Source organism: Pristiophorus japonicus, chromosome 9 (assembly GCF_044704955.1).
Source record: "Pristiophorus japonicus isolate sPriJap1 chromosome 9, sPriJap1.hap1, whole genome shotgun sequence".
NCBI lineage: Eukaryota > Metazoa > Chordata > Chondrichthyes > Pristiophoridae > Pristiophorus > Pristiophorus japonicus.
This window is the reverse complement of record NC_091985.1, coordinates 224,090,867-224,105,010: the sequence shown is the minus strand read 5'-3', so window position 1 is coordinate 224,105,010 and position 14,144 is coordinate 224,090,867. Positions and strand designations below refer to the sequence as shown.

General features: G+C 45.5%; 2 protein-coding genes and 1 long non-coding RNA gene across 6 annotated transcripts in view; 2 read left to right on the top strand and 1 right to left on the bottom strand.

The window, feature by feature from the left end:
- Positions 1-14,144, top strand: part of LOC139274165 (zinc finger protein 850-like) — a gene marked incomplete at its 5' end in the record, with an annotated part of 94,420 nt that overhangs the window by 41,963 nt on the left and 38,313 nt on the right. The window lies entirely within an intron of this gene.
- Positions 1-14,144, top strand: part of LOC139273759 (zinc finger protein 256-like) — a 41,014-nt gene that overhangs the window by 4,983 nt on the left and 21,887 nt on the right. For all 3 annotated transcript variants that reach the window (XR_011595340.1, XM_070890817.1, XM_070890816.1), the window contains exon 2: positions 8,680-8,868. The gene's annotated coding sequence lies outside the window, so the exon portion shown is untranslated. The remainder of the gene's footprint in view (positions 1-8,679; positions 8,869-14,144) is intronic.
- Positions 1-14,144, bottom strand: part of LOC139273814 (uncharacterized) — a 41,329-nt gene that overhangs the window by 16,303 nt on the left and 10,882 nt on the right. For both annotated transcript variants that reach the window (XR_011595384.1, XR_011595385.1), the window contains exon 3: positions 5,068-5,243. This is a non-coding gene — a long non-coding RNA (uncharacterized lncRNA). The remainder of the gene's footprint in view (positions 1-5,067; positions 5,244-14,144) is intronic.

The following is a 14,144-nucleotide window of genomic DNA, read 5'->3' as shown; positions in this document are numbered from 1 at the left end:
CAGATTAGGAAAAGGGGAGCTGCAACAAGACCTGGGTGTCATGGAACATCAGTCATTGAAAGTTGGCATACAGGTACAGCAGGCGGTGAAGAAGGCAAATGGCATGTTGGCCTTCATAGCGAGAAGATTTCAGTACAGGAGCAGGGAGGTCTTACTGCAGTTGTACAGGGCCTTGGTGAGACCAATCTTTGAATATTGTGTACAGTTTTGGTCTCCTAATCTGAGGAAGGACATTCTTGCTATTGAGGGAGTGCAGCGAAGATTCACCAGACTGATTCTCGGGATAGTGGGACTGACCTATCAAGAAAGACTGGATCAACTGGGCTTGTATTCACTGGAATTTAGAAGAATGAAAGGGGATCTCATTGAAACATATAAAATTCTGACGGGATTGGACAGGTTAGATGTAGGAAGAATGTTCCCGACGTTGGGGAAGACCAGAACCAGGGGTCACAGCCTAAGGATAAGGGGTAAGCCATTTAGGACTGAGATGAGGAGAAACTTCTTCACTCAGAGAATTGTGAACCTGTGGAATTCTCTCCCACAGAAAGTGTTGAGGCCAGTTCATTAGATATATTCAAAGGGGAGTTACATGTGGCCCTTACGACTAAAGGGATCAAGGGGTGTGAAGAGAAAGCGGGAAAGGGATACTGAGGTGAACGATCAGCCATGATCTTATTGAATGGTGGTGCAGGTTCGAAGGGCCGAATGGCCTACTCCTGCACATATTTTCTATGTTCTATGTACATTGCACATACAAGGTCTTTATGTGTTTCTTGGGTTAGATCATTAAGTCGCACACTTATCTTATTGACAGTTTGGGCATGAGGCTCTCGGATTTCCTCGATTTGCAGCATTTTTCTGGCACCCTCGTCCCCAATTTCTGACAACTGCGAAGTCCGATCGTTTTTCTTTCGCAAAAGGGTTCTCAAACGGTGGGCTAAGTCTTGAACATCTTGGTCTATACTGGCTATGTCAAATGTGTTAACAGCTGCCACCCTTGTCGCATACCAATAGTGTGTGTCGGTTGTTGATAGACAATAGATAACATAAAAACCACACAGTCTCATGGTTCATTGTCGGACTATCTCGATCATATGTTCCATAAGTATCACCTCAGCGTCTAACCGTTGTGACTCTCTCGTCCCCATTTCGCTTAATGCCCATTGTACTTGGTCCTCAATTGGCCCAATTAACTATCCAAATTCATTATATCTTCCCTTTGGCAGCTAAACTTTTAACTCCTTTCTCATGATATTTATTGCCTTCGCAAATAATTACTTAATGAAACCCGCGCCCCAAATCTCACAGTTTGGACTGGGGTAATACAAAAGGTTCCTGTCGCAATGGGACAAGTCAGGTTTGTACCATACTGGTATTCCCGGTGTATGGTGCTGACACAATATTCACCTTCCCTCTTTATACAGATCATACAGGAAAATGCTGTCCCGCAATTACCTTCATGGTGCAATTCCATGTTATCCCATCCATCCGGGTTAATTTTCCGTGTTCATTGTATCCTACTAAATTTTCTCCGGCATGCTTGAGTAATACCCTACTATCTCTAACAGGGTGATGTCAGTCTGTTCCTGTAAATGACACTCGTGCCACCGGGTACACCTGTACCAACCTTCTGACTTGGCACAGAGTCTTAGTAAGTTGATAAGTGGACATTGCCCTAGGTCTTGATCAGTTACCCAGAAAGAGAGCTTTCCCTCTGCAATATGCTGCAGGTTTCCTTGGGCTTGTTCCACTAACCAAGATCCATACATTACTTCGAGCCGTTTCGTTGAAGACTATTTGTTCTCCTTCTATAATCTGGTTTACCCCCTTTTAGCATTAAACCAGTTGCAACATATTAATCAGGCCTCACTGCCTTCTGTTATTCTCCCCAATAGTCTCGGCATCATTCTTAACAAGATACGATCAAGCCCATCACTCTCCCTGAATTCAGTGCAGGTTATACTGGCTGTTTTCCAAACTCCCTTGCTCATTCTCCTATGTAGCTGCGCTGTTTTAGGCTTGCACCACCCAGGTAGTTCCACTTTGGTCAGATTCAATATTACACGTGCCACTTTGTGATGCACATCATGGTACAATATCACCTGAGTTGAGATTACCATTAGCCCATTTGTTGGCCCTGGGATGTGTTTATGACAAACAATTCGCTTTTCCCACAAATCTGTTTATTCGTTGGAGAAGGAGCCTTTGGATGAGTCTTTTTTTTAAAAACTACTGATTGTACAACCGCGCTCCCGTCCTTGCACCCCTTGATATAATGGGCGGTTACAGCGGTATGATTACCATGCAGCTGTAAATGTACCCCTATCCTATACCCTCGGCCGTTCCCTACTTCTACCATTCATGATATGTCTCTTACTACTCTGTGAGATTGGCGGGGTTTGCGAGGTATGTCTGTGGACAGGAGATAGTTCTAAATCTGGGACCCAAGGAGATTCTTCCAGCTCCCGTGTCCTGTCCACTTCCCTTTGGATCATACTGTTTCAAAGGTATTACCCACTGAGTTAAAACAGTTCACAGCTGCCTGTGAAGAGTTAACTTCCTTTGTTTCGAAAGCTGACAAACACAGACACCATTAATCATTGTCGACTTCAGCCTGCAGCCTTTTTCAGTTTAAACTCTCCAGTTAAAAATTTTACTTTTATAAAGTCTCCGTGTTTTTATTCTCAAAATGAACATTCAGTAAAACACATTTGCACATAATAGTATTTCATCGTTTTCTCCCCAGTTACACATTGGTCAAAATTTAAAAAAAATCATACCAATTATTAATGTGAAATGCCTTATGTCCGGAACTAAAAACTCTCCACACAATTTACATCAACCAGAATTTGATCATGGCCATAATACAAGTCTGGTTTTTAATAGGTTAATTAACCTCAGCAACTCCACTATTAAACTTCCCAATGCCACTTGGAAAAGGGGGAGGAGCCACAGCCAAACATGTTTTCTTAAAACTTTGCTGAAACATCAAAGAAAAACACGAACAGTAAGAAAGAAACATGATCTTCCCTTTTCTCCTTTTGATTCGGTCATAACTAGTTATCCATTATTCCTTAAATCAATTTTCATTTTCTGATCCCTATCATATCTCCTCTAAACCTCCCTTCAATTACTTTAAACCTATGCTCTTTGCTTGTTGACCTCTCCGCCAAGGGAAACAGGACCTTCCTATCACTCTATCTCGGCCCCACCTAATTTTATACATCTCAATAAAGTCTCCCCTCAGGCCTCCTCTATTCCAAAGAAAAGAAACCCAGCGTCTCTAATCTTTCCGCACAGCCAAATTCTCCAGTCCAGGCAACATTCTTGTAAATCTCCTCTGCACTCTTCAATGCAATCACATTTTTCCTGTAATGTGGTGGCCCAACTAGTTTTCTACAGTTCAAGCATGATGTCTCTGCTCCTGTATTCCATGCCATGACTAATAAAGGCAAGTATTCCATATGCCTTCTCAACCACCATATCTACCTAGCCTGCTAGCTTCAGGGGTCGGTGGACCGACACTCCAAGGTCCCTTTGCTCCTCTACACTTTTCAGTGTCGTACCATTTAATGTTTGTTTTATAATCTGCACCATAATCTGTAGCCCCTGTAGATTTTAGCACTTTTTGCTGTTAAATGCCTACAATTCATGAACATCTCCTTTTAGAATTGCTTCCTGCTTTTTTTTGTTGAAACGGTCGCCATAGCAACTAACTTCGACCCCTCATTTTTTTGCATTACAAAGAGCCTCTCTCGCTCTACATTTCCACCACATTTGTCAGACTGTTACAGTTATAACAGACTTCGGGTGTCCTACCCCCGCTCCCCCCACCCCCCACGTTTCTAATTGATGGGGGCTGCTGGCGGGGGTAGAACACCCGAAGTCTGTTATAACTCTTGTTCCTTTTTGTGTGTCCTGATGGATGCTGTCATCATCACATCTACTGTCAGTTTATTTCGTCACTTTCTCAGTCAATAGTCTGGTCCATTTACTTAATTGATAATACGTGTGAGTGACTAAAACGAGGGCTTCCTCCTCCTTTTGTTTCTTTTCCGACTCCAACCATTTTCTTTGTTCAGCGGGTGGGTCGTCTGGTTTCCAATTTTGTTTAATCATTATTTCAATTAGTTTTCAATTTTTGTCTGCTAGGTACCGTGTCAGGGATTCCTGGTCCCCACTCGAGTTTCTCACTTCCCATGGCTATAGGTTATCAGCGGTATGTCCCTGAGTGAGACTAATACTTGTAACCTATTGGTTGTCAGCGGTACATCCCTAGGCTTAAATTCACTGGAATTTAGAAGAATGAGAGGGGATCTCATAGAAACATATTACAATTCTGATGGGATTGGACAGGTTAGATGCAGTAAGAATGTTCCAGATGTTGGGGAAGTCCAGAACCAGGGGTCACAGTATAAGGATAAGGGGCAAGCCATTTAGGACCGAGATGAGGAGAAACTTCTTCACTCAGAGAATTGTAAACCTGTGAAATTCTATACCACAGAAAGTTGTTGAGGCCAGTTCATTAGATATTTTCAAAAGGGAGTTAGATATGGCCTTTACGGCTAAAGGGATCAGGGATATGGAGAGAAAGCAGGAATGGGGTACTGAAGTTGCATGATCAGCCATGATCATATTGAATGGTGGTGCAAGCCCGAAGGGCCAAATGGCCTACCCCTGCACCTATTTTCTATGTTTCTATGTTACTTACTTACTCCTCACGAGTGAGACCATTACTTGCAACCTTATTGGTTGTAAGCGGTACGTCCTTTACTTACTTGCCCTGAGTGAGACTAATACTTGCAACCTTATTGGTTGTCAGCAGTACGTCCCTTACTTACTCCTCATGAGTGAGACCATTACTTGCAATCTTATCAATTATCAATCGCAACGTTACACAGTCATACTTCTATATAACCAATCATAATTGTTTCACCTGAGATCTTCCGCTGACTACTTGGAAGTCTCGGCCAGATCTGCAGATTCAGATCTTTCAGGCAGTTGACATCAGACAGATGTCTGCCCTTGTCCTAACTGTGCGTGGTAATTAAAGCATATTCACACCTTTGACATGGCTTCCATCAGCTGGTGTCCGCCGCCTGTTTGAGATCCTGCACGCAGCGCCAATTGTAGTGGAATTTTTAAAATTAACACTCAACGCCAGGTCTGGATTCGAAGATTCAAGTAGTCTTTAATTTCTTGCAAGGGAGAGACAAGTCTGCAGTCAATCGGTTGCTGAGCTGTCCTCAGAACAAAGAAAACACAGGGTTTTTAATACAGTTCCTCGGCCTATAATGGCCAGACATTCAATATATGAGACATACTTTGATTTGAATGGTCAAAACCCTTGTCACTCAAAGTAAAAGGTAGAATCCTGACCACGCCTATCTCCAGTATTTTTCCATAAATCTCACTGTGTCCCAAAAGTTCATTAGCACATTGGAATGTTATCTTATCTCTCTTGCCTTGACCAGATGGAGTTTTTCCATTGTGTCACTTTTGACCCCTTGCCCTGTTTATCTGCCCCTCTGGGTTTCCTGTGGTTCAACAGTTGGGCCTCCTGTAATTGGGCATCCTGTAATTGTCCTCAGGTTACACAGCTTGTAACAATTAATCATTCTGATATGTTATTTCCCTTTAAACACCCTTGTAAATTTGACCACTACAAAAGCCTATGTCAGCTCGTTTTAATTCCGAGATCCATTCTTAATGCTTTAATTATAACAGAGCTCATTAGCCCCACTTCAGCAAAGTCTAACAAGGCATGGCAGTACGCATCAAATGGTACGACACTGAAAGGTGTACAGGAACAAACGGCCCTTGGAGTGCAAGTTCACAGATCCCTGAAGGTAGGGGGCCAAGTAGATAAAATTGTTAAGAAGGCATGTGGAATACTTGCCTTTATTAGTCGAGGCATGGAATACAAGAGCAAGGAGGTTATGCTTGAACTGTATAAAACACTGGTCAGGCTGCAGCTGGAGTACTGTGTGCAGTTCTGGTCACTACATTACAGGAAAGATGTGATTGCACTGGAACAGGTGCAGAGAAGATTTACAAGAATGTTACCTGGACTGGAGAATTTTGGCTATGAGAAAAGATTGGACATGCTGGGTCTGTTTTTTTCGGAATAGAGGAGGCTGAGGGAAGACCTGATTGAGGTGTATAAAATTATGAGGGGCCTGGATAGAGTGGATAGGAAGGATATGTTTCCCTTGGCGGAGGGGCTCAACAATCAGGCGACACAGATTTAAAGTAATTGGTTGAAGATTTAGAGGAGATATGAGGGCAAATTTCTTCACCCAGAGAGGTAGGGGTCTGGAACTCACTGCCTGAAAGGGTGGTAGAGGCAGAAACCCTCAACACATTTAAAAAATACTTGGATGTGCACTTAAGTGCCGTAACCTACAGGGCTATGGACCAAGAGCTGGAAGTGGGATTATGCTGGATAGCTCTTGGTCGGCCGGCGCAGACACGATGGGCAGAATAAAGCTCCCTCTATACTGTCCCATCAAACACTCCCAGGGCAGGTGCGGCACTAATGCTGAGTGAAGTTCCCTTGAAGTCTTGCCCCTTGGGCCCCCGGATTGGTTGGAGGACCCGCCGCGCTCTCTGTCCTCCAGGCACCGCCCACTCACTGTGGCGCTGTGCGGATCACGTGGCTGTGGTCAAACGGAATCGGCTCGTGGCCAGGGTGGGCCACCCGGGACTCTTGGGGGTCGATTTTCCGGCCCGGCCCTGCTTGCATTCGGATGTTAAGCAAATGTCACTCCCCCGCCCGGAGAGCTTCTGGGTCGGGAGAATCACCGCCCGCCACGGAGCCTCGGGTAAAGGCCGCCAGCGCGCAGGCGAGAGCGAGCCGGATGGATGGGGGAGTGGTCGTGTGCTGACCATGCGCGGTGTGGTCGTGTGCTGACCATGCTCGGTGTGGTCGTGTGCTGACCATGCTCGGTGTGGTCGTGTGCTGACCATGCGCGGTGTGGTCGTGTGCTGACCATGCGCGGTGTGGTCGTGTGCTGACCATGTGCGGTGTAGTCGTGTGCTGACCATGTGTGGTGTGGTCGTGTGCTGACCATGTGCGGTGTGGTCGTGTGCTGACCATGCGCGGTGTGGTCCTGCCAACGACATCTTGTAATCTTGTATTTTATTATATAATATATTGCTTTTTTCAAAAAATGTGACACTGAGCCACATATGGTGAAATTAGGGCAGGTGACCAAAAGCTTGGTCAAAGAGGTAGGTTTTAAGGAGCATCTTAAAGGAGGAAAGAGAGGTAGAGAGGCACAGCGGTTTAGGCAGTGAGTTCCAGAGCTTGGGGCCTCGGCAACAGAAGACAAGCCACCAATGGTTGAGTGATTATAATCAGGGATGCTTAAGAGGGCAGAATTAGAGGAGCGCAGACATGGCGGGGCTGGGGGCGGTGGGGGGGGGGTTGTGGGGCTGGAGGAGATAACAGAGATAGGGAGGGGTTAGCTATGGAAGGAACTCTAAACAAGGATGAGAATCTTGAAATCGAGATGTTGCTTAACTGGGATCCAATGTAGGTCAGCGAGCACAGGGGTGATGGGTGAGCGGGACTTGGTGCGAGTTAGGACACGGGCTGCTGAGTTTTGACTGAGCTCAAGATTATGTCGGGTTGAATGTGGAAGGCCAGCCAGGACTGTGTCGGAATAATCAAGTCTAGAGGTAACCGAGGAATGAATGAGGGTTTCAGCAGAGAATGAGCTGAGGCAAGGGCGGAGACCGCCGATGTTATGGAGGTGGAAATAGGCGGTCTTGGTTATGCTGGGGATATGTGGTCGGAGCATTCTGGGAAGATCATCTGCCATTTTCATAGAATGAAAAAGCGCAGGAGGCCATTCGGCCCATCATGCCTGTGCTGGCTCTATGGTAGAGCTATCCAGTTTGTTCCACTCCCCTGCTCTTTCCCCATAACTCTGCAAATATTGTCCCTTTAGTATTTATCCAATTCACTTTTGAAAGTTATTATTGAATCTGCTTCCACCACCCTATCAGGCAGTGCATTCCAGATTGCAACAACTCGCTGCTTATAAAATGTTTCCTCATGTCGCCTCTGCTTCTTTTGCCAATCACCTGAACTCTGTGTCCTCATGTTACCAAACCTTCTGCCACTGGAAAGTGTTGCGCCTTATTTAGTCTATTAAAACTCTTCATGATTTTGAACACTCTATCAAATCTCCTCTATACCTTTTCTGCTCCAAGGAGAATAACCGCAGCTTCTCCAGTATCTCCACATAACTGAAGTCCCTCATCCTTGGTACCATTCTAGTAAATCTCTTCTGCACCCTCTCTAAGGCATAGACATCCTTCTGAAAGTGTGGTGCCCACAATTGAACACAATGTGTCAGCTGAGGCCTAACCAGTGTTTTATAAAGGTTTAGCATAACCAAACATCAAATGCTGATATTTCTGTGATGGAGTTTAGACGGACGAGGTTTATCCAGTCAGTTGGATGTGAGCTGAAACATGTGCACTTGGAGCGGAGAGCCAGGGACACGCTGTGTAACCGGGCACAGTCACTCTGCACAGCCCACATATCACAAGTTTTCCACTTGGCCCAAAAGGAATATATTAAGTGCAACAATCCATTTGATTTGACTTTAAATAGTTTTGTTTATAAATTTAATCATGCTTCTCTAATTTTATTTATTAATTCAGATGCACGGCCTCATTTTATTTTTTCCTCTGAGCCCCTCAACTTCATCTGGCAGTATAATGTTGGCGAGTGGTGATTGATTGCCCTGGGAACCAACAGGAAGAGAGCTCAGAGGCCGGAGGGCCCAGGGAGCAGCGTGTTCTACAACCAATCGCAGTGCTTGAGGGGTGGATCCTGAGTCGGCCTGTCAGGTGAGTCAGTGTGAACCCCTGTTAAACAATTCCCTTGAGAAGGTGATGGTGAGCCGCCTTCTTGAACTGCTGTAGTCCGCGTGGTGAAGGTATTTTCACAGTGCTGTTAGTGAGGGAGTTCCAGGATTTTGACTCAGCGACGATAAAGGAACAGTGATATATTCCCATCAGGATGGTGTCTTGGTGGCTTGGAAGGGAACGTGGAAGTGGTGATGTTCCCATGTGCCTGCTGCCTGTGTCCTTCTAGCTGGTAGAGGTTGTGGGTTTGGCAGCTGCTGTCGAAGAAGCCTTGGGGAGTTGCTGCAGTGCATCTTGTAGATGGTACACACTGCAGCCACAGTGCGCTGGTGGTGGTGGGAGTGAATGTTTAAGGTGGTGGATGGGGTGTCAATGAAGCGGGCTGCTTTGTCCTGTATGTTGAGCTTCTGAGTGTTGCAGCTGCACTCTTCCAGGCAAATGGAGAGTATTCCATCACACTCCTGACTTGTGCCTTGTCGATGGTGGAAAGGCTTTGGGGAGTCAGGAGTTAAGACACTCGCTGCAGATTACCCAGCCTCTGACCTGCTCTTGTAGCCACAGTATTTATGTGGCAGGTCCGTAAGGAGATAAGACACAAGAAATAAGAGCAGGAGTTGGCCATTCAGCCCCTCGAGCCTGCTCCGCCAGTCAATAAGATCCTCTGCCTCAACTCCACTTTCCTGCACTGTCCCCATATCCCTTGATTCCTTTTAATATTCAAAAATCTATCAATCTCTGTCTTGAATATACTCAACGACTGAGCCGCCACAGACCTCTAGAATAGAGAATTCCAAAGATTCACCACCCTCTGAGTGAAGACATTTCTTCTCATCGCGGTCCTAAATGGCCAACCCCTTATTCTGAGACTGTGACCCCTGGTTCTAGACTCCCCAGCAAGGGGGGAAACATCCTCCTTGTATCTACCCTGTCAAGTCCTGTAAGAATTGTGTATGTTTCAATGAGATCGCATCTCATCTAAACTCTAGAAAATATAGGCCTAGTCTACTCAATCTCTCCTCAGAGGACAATCCCCCTATCCCAGGAATCAGTCTGGTGAACCTTTGTTGAACTCTCTCTGTGGCAAGTATATCCTTCCTTAGGTAAGGAGACCAAAACTGTACACAATACTCTCGGTGTGGTCTCACCGTGGCTCTATATAATTACAGCAAGACATCTTTGCTCTTATGCTCAAATCCCCGTGTAATAAAGGCCAACATATCATTTCCTTTCTTAATTGCTGACTGTACCTGCATGTTAACTTTCAGTGATTTGTATGCAAGGACACCGATCACCAACATTTCCCAATTTCTCACAATTTAAAAAAATACTCCGCTTTTCTATTTTTCCTACTAAAGTGGATAACCTCACATTTCTCCACATTATATTCCACTTGCCATGTTCTTTCCCACTCACGTAGCCTGTCTATATCCCCTTGAAGCCTCTTTGCAGCCTCCTCACAACTACATTCCCACCTAGCTTGTGTCATCAGCAAACTTGGATATATTACATTTGGTCCCCTCATCCCAATCATTGATATATATTGTGAATAGCTGAGGCCCCAAGCATTGATCCTTGCGGCACCCCACTAGTTACAGCCTGCCAACCTGAAAATGCTTTTTAATTTGGACCCCAACTCCTGAAACTCTTTCAGCAGAACCTCATTCCTAGTTCTACCTATGTCGTTGGCTCCTACATGGACCACGACAACTGATCCTCCCCTTCCCACTCCAAGTTCTTCTGCAGCCGTGAGGAGATTCTTTAACCCCGGCACCAGGCAGGCAACACAACCGTCAAAAATCCCGGTCGCGTCTGCAGAGAACAGTATCTATCCCTCTGACTATACTGTCCCCTGCCACAACTACATTCCTTTTCAAAGTGTCCAGGTAACTCTCCCCCTCCCGGATACCCTGCAATATCTGCACCTCAGACTCCAGCTCAACAACTCTGAGCTGAAACTCCTCAAGATGCAGGTACTTCCTGCAAAGGTGTTTGTCCGGGATATCACAATGCTCTCACAAACTCCCACATGCTGCAATTGTGGCACACCACCAGCACTGTCAGCCTTGTATCACCTTGTTCTATTTAATTAAATATAATTACATTTGTATTTAAAGTAACTTAGTTTACAGTTTAGTTCTTTGACTTCTTACTTGATCTGCATTTAGTAATGGATAATGACATTAAATATCTACCTGTAACACAAAACACTACAAACAGTGTGGGCAAAAAACTGCAACTCCTTCCCCCTCTTCTCCCAATTCCCACTCTTTCCAAGTTCCCAAATAAACCATTCTGTTTAAGTGCACTCCGTTTAAGACCGCTCTGTGCAGACCACTCAAGGAGTGGTGAGGGAGTCCACAACATGGGGAAATAACCTTCAAATCAGAGCTAGGCCGTTCAGGGTGATGTCAGGAAGCACTTCCTCACACAAATGCTGAGAGGCTGTTTCTCTTGGCTCAGAGTCCAGAACTAGGGGGTCACAGTTTCAGGCTAAGGCCCAGAGATGACCGAGATGAGGAGAAATTTCTTCATTCAGAGGGTAGTGAATCTTTGGAATTCTCTGCCCCAGATGCTCAGTCATTGAGTATATTCAGGGCTGAGATCGATAGATTTTTGGACACTAAAGAAATCAAGGGGTACGGGGATAGGGCGGGAAAGTGGAGCTGAAATACAAGATCAGACTTGATCTTATTGAATGGTGGAGCAGGCTCGAGGGATCACATGGCCCACTCCTGCTCCTATTTCATATCCTCTTATATTCTTCAAGGATAGTGGAAATCCAGAACTCTGTTCCCAATAAAACTGAGGCTGGGGGATAATTGAAAATTACAAAACTGAGATTGATGGATTCTCCTTAGGCAAGGGTATTAAGGGCGATGGAACCAAGGCAGGTAGACGGAGTTAAAATACTGATCAGCCATGATTTAATTGAATGGCGGAACAGGCTCAAGGGGCCGAATGGCCTTTTCCTGTTCCTATGTTCCTACAGTGATGACATTTGCAAACTCCTTTTACAGGGGATTAGGTGGTGAGGATATGCAGACGGGATTAAACCTGGGTCTGTCCTGTTAATGTGACTCAGTCACACTTGGCGTTACCTTTACCCACTGAGCCATTGGGAGGAGGGATCAGTGACCCTGCTGGAAAATGCACGTATGAGGCCTCGGGTGAGGACAGTGGAATAGCCTGTCGACACTCACTGTCGAGGTTCACACATGGAGATTGGGCACATGGATCACATATTAGAGAGAAACTGGTGAGTGTAGAACTGAACCCAGCCAGAGTCAGCACCTTCAGGGGAGGAGAGGGAGGGGAACCAGTGAGTGCAGAACTGAACCCAGCCAGAGTCAGCACCTTTAGGGGAGGAGAGGGAGGGGATTCAGTGAGTGTAGAACCGAACCCAGCCAGAGTCAGCACCTTCAGGGGTAGAGTGAAGAGAAGGGTAAAATAGTAGCAATTTGTGCAATGTGCCTTGTTCTCTCCCTGGATCTTAAACTACTGAACTCACTCTTCCTCTAAAACTTCAGCTTGGTGGCCCTCAGTCCCAACTCCTTCATTTACCTCCTCTTCTCTCCTCCTCTTTCCCCCTTGGTTGTGTTCCACACTCTGGGCCCTGGGCCTTCCCCGGGGATTCTCTGTATGAACAGGGCGGGATGTGTGTTGAGACAGGATGTCCCAGCTCTCCACCTTTAAAGGGACAAGGAGAGGACCAGCTGGGCTGAATGGCCCTGTTTATGACATCACTGCAGTGCCTAGCAACCAACCTCCCTGAGCTCTGCTCATTATGGGTTGGCAGTGTTTGATGGGACAGTGTAGAGGGAGCTTTACTCTGTATTTAACCCATGCTGTACCTGACTGCAGAGTGCTTCAGGCAGACAATATGATCTCAGAATACCCCATTCCCCAGCGCTGACATCTGTCACCTCGATGTGAACATCATTTAACACAAAGATAAGAAAAACGCATCAGTTCCTCCCCCGGACACAGAGTGTCCCAAACATTGTTGTACAGTGTGCTCGATAGTTCCTCCCTGGGTCTGAGCCTTTTGGTGATGATTTGAATTTGATGTCCTCGAGTTACTGACTCTCCAACTGGTGGAAATAGTTTTTCCTCATTTACCTGATCAAACTTTGAACACCTCCCTCAGATCTCCAATTACCCTTTGTTCTAATGAAAAGAGCCCCAGTTTCTCCAATCTCCCCTGATAACTAAAGCCTCTCTTCCCTGGTATCATCTCAGTGAATCTCTCTGCACCCTCTCAATGGCCTCCACATCCTTCCTGGTGTAAGATCCCCAAAACCTGACACAATATTCGAACTGCAGTCCAACCAATGATTTGTACAGGTTTACATGACCTTTGCCCTTTTGTACTCCACAGCCCTATTTATAAAACCTAGGATCCCATGTGTTTTTTAACCACTTCATCAACTTGTCCTCCTACTTTTAAAGATTTGTGTATCTGAACCCCTTGTAGGTTTTAGAGATAACATAAGAACATAAGAATTAGGAACAGGAGTAGGCCATCTAGCCCCTCGAGCCTGCTCCGCCATTCAATAAGATCATGACTGATCTGGCCGTGGACTCAGCTCCACTTACCCGCCCTCTCCCCGTAAACCTTAATTCCCTTATTGGTTAAAAATCTATCTATCTGTGACTTGAATACATTCAATGAGCTAGCCTCAACTGCTTCCTTGGGCAGAGAATTCCACAGATTCACAACCCTCTGGGAGAAGAAATTCCTTTTCAACTCGGTTTTAAATTGGCTTCCCCGTATTTTGAGGCTGTGCCCCCGAGTTCTAGTCTCCCCGACCAGTGGAAACAACCTCTCTGCCTTTAACATAACATGGCTAAAATACATCTCATGGGATTAAGGGTAATATATTATCATGGATTGATGATTGGTTAATGGACAGAAAACAGAGTAGGAATAAACGATACTTTTTCATAGAATCATAAAAATGTACAGCACAGAAGGAGGCCATTTCGGCCCATCGTGTCCGCGCCAGCCGACCAAGACCTTTGCTTAAAAAGGGAGAAAGGGATAGACCAAATAATTACAGGCCAGTCAGCTAACCTCAGTGGTGGGAAAAGTATTGCAAAAAATCCTGACGGAAAGAATAAATCTTCATTTGGAAAGACATGGATTAATCAAGGACAGTCAGCATGGATTTGTTAAGGGAAGGTCGTGCCTGACTAACTTGATTGAATTTTTCAAGGAGGTAACCAGGAGGGTCGATGAGATCAGTGCATATATTGTC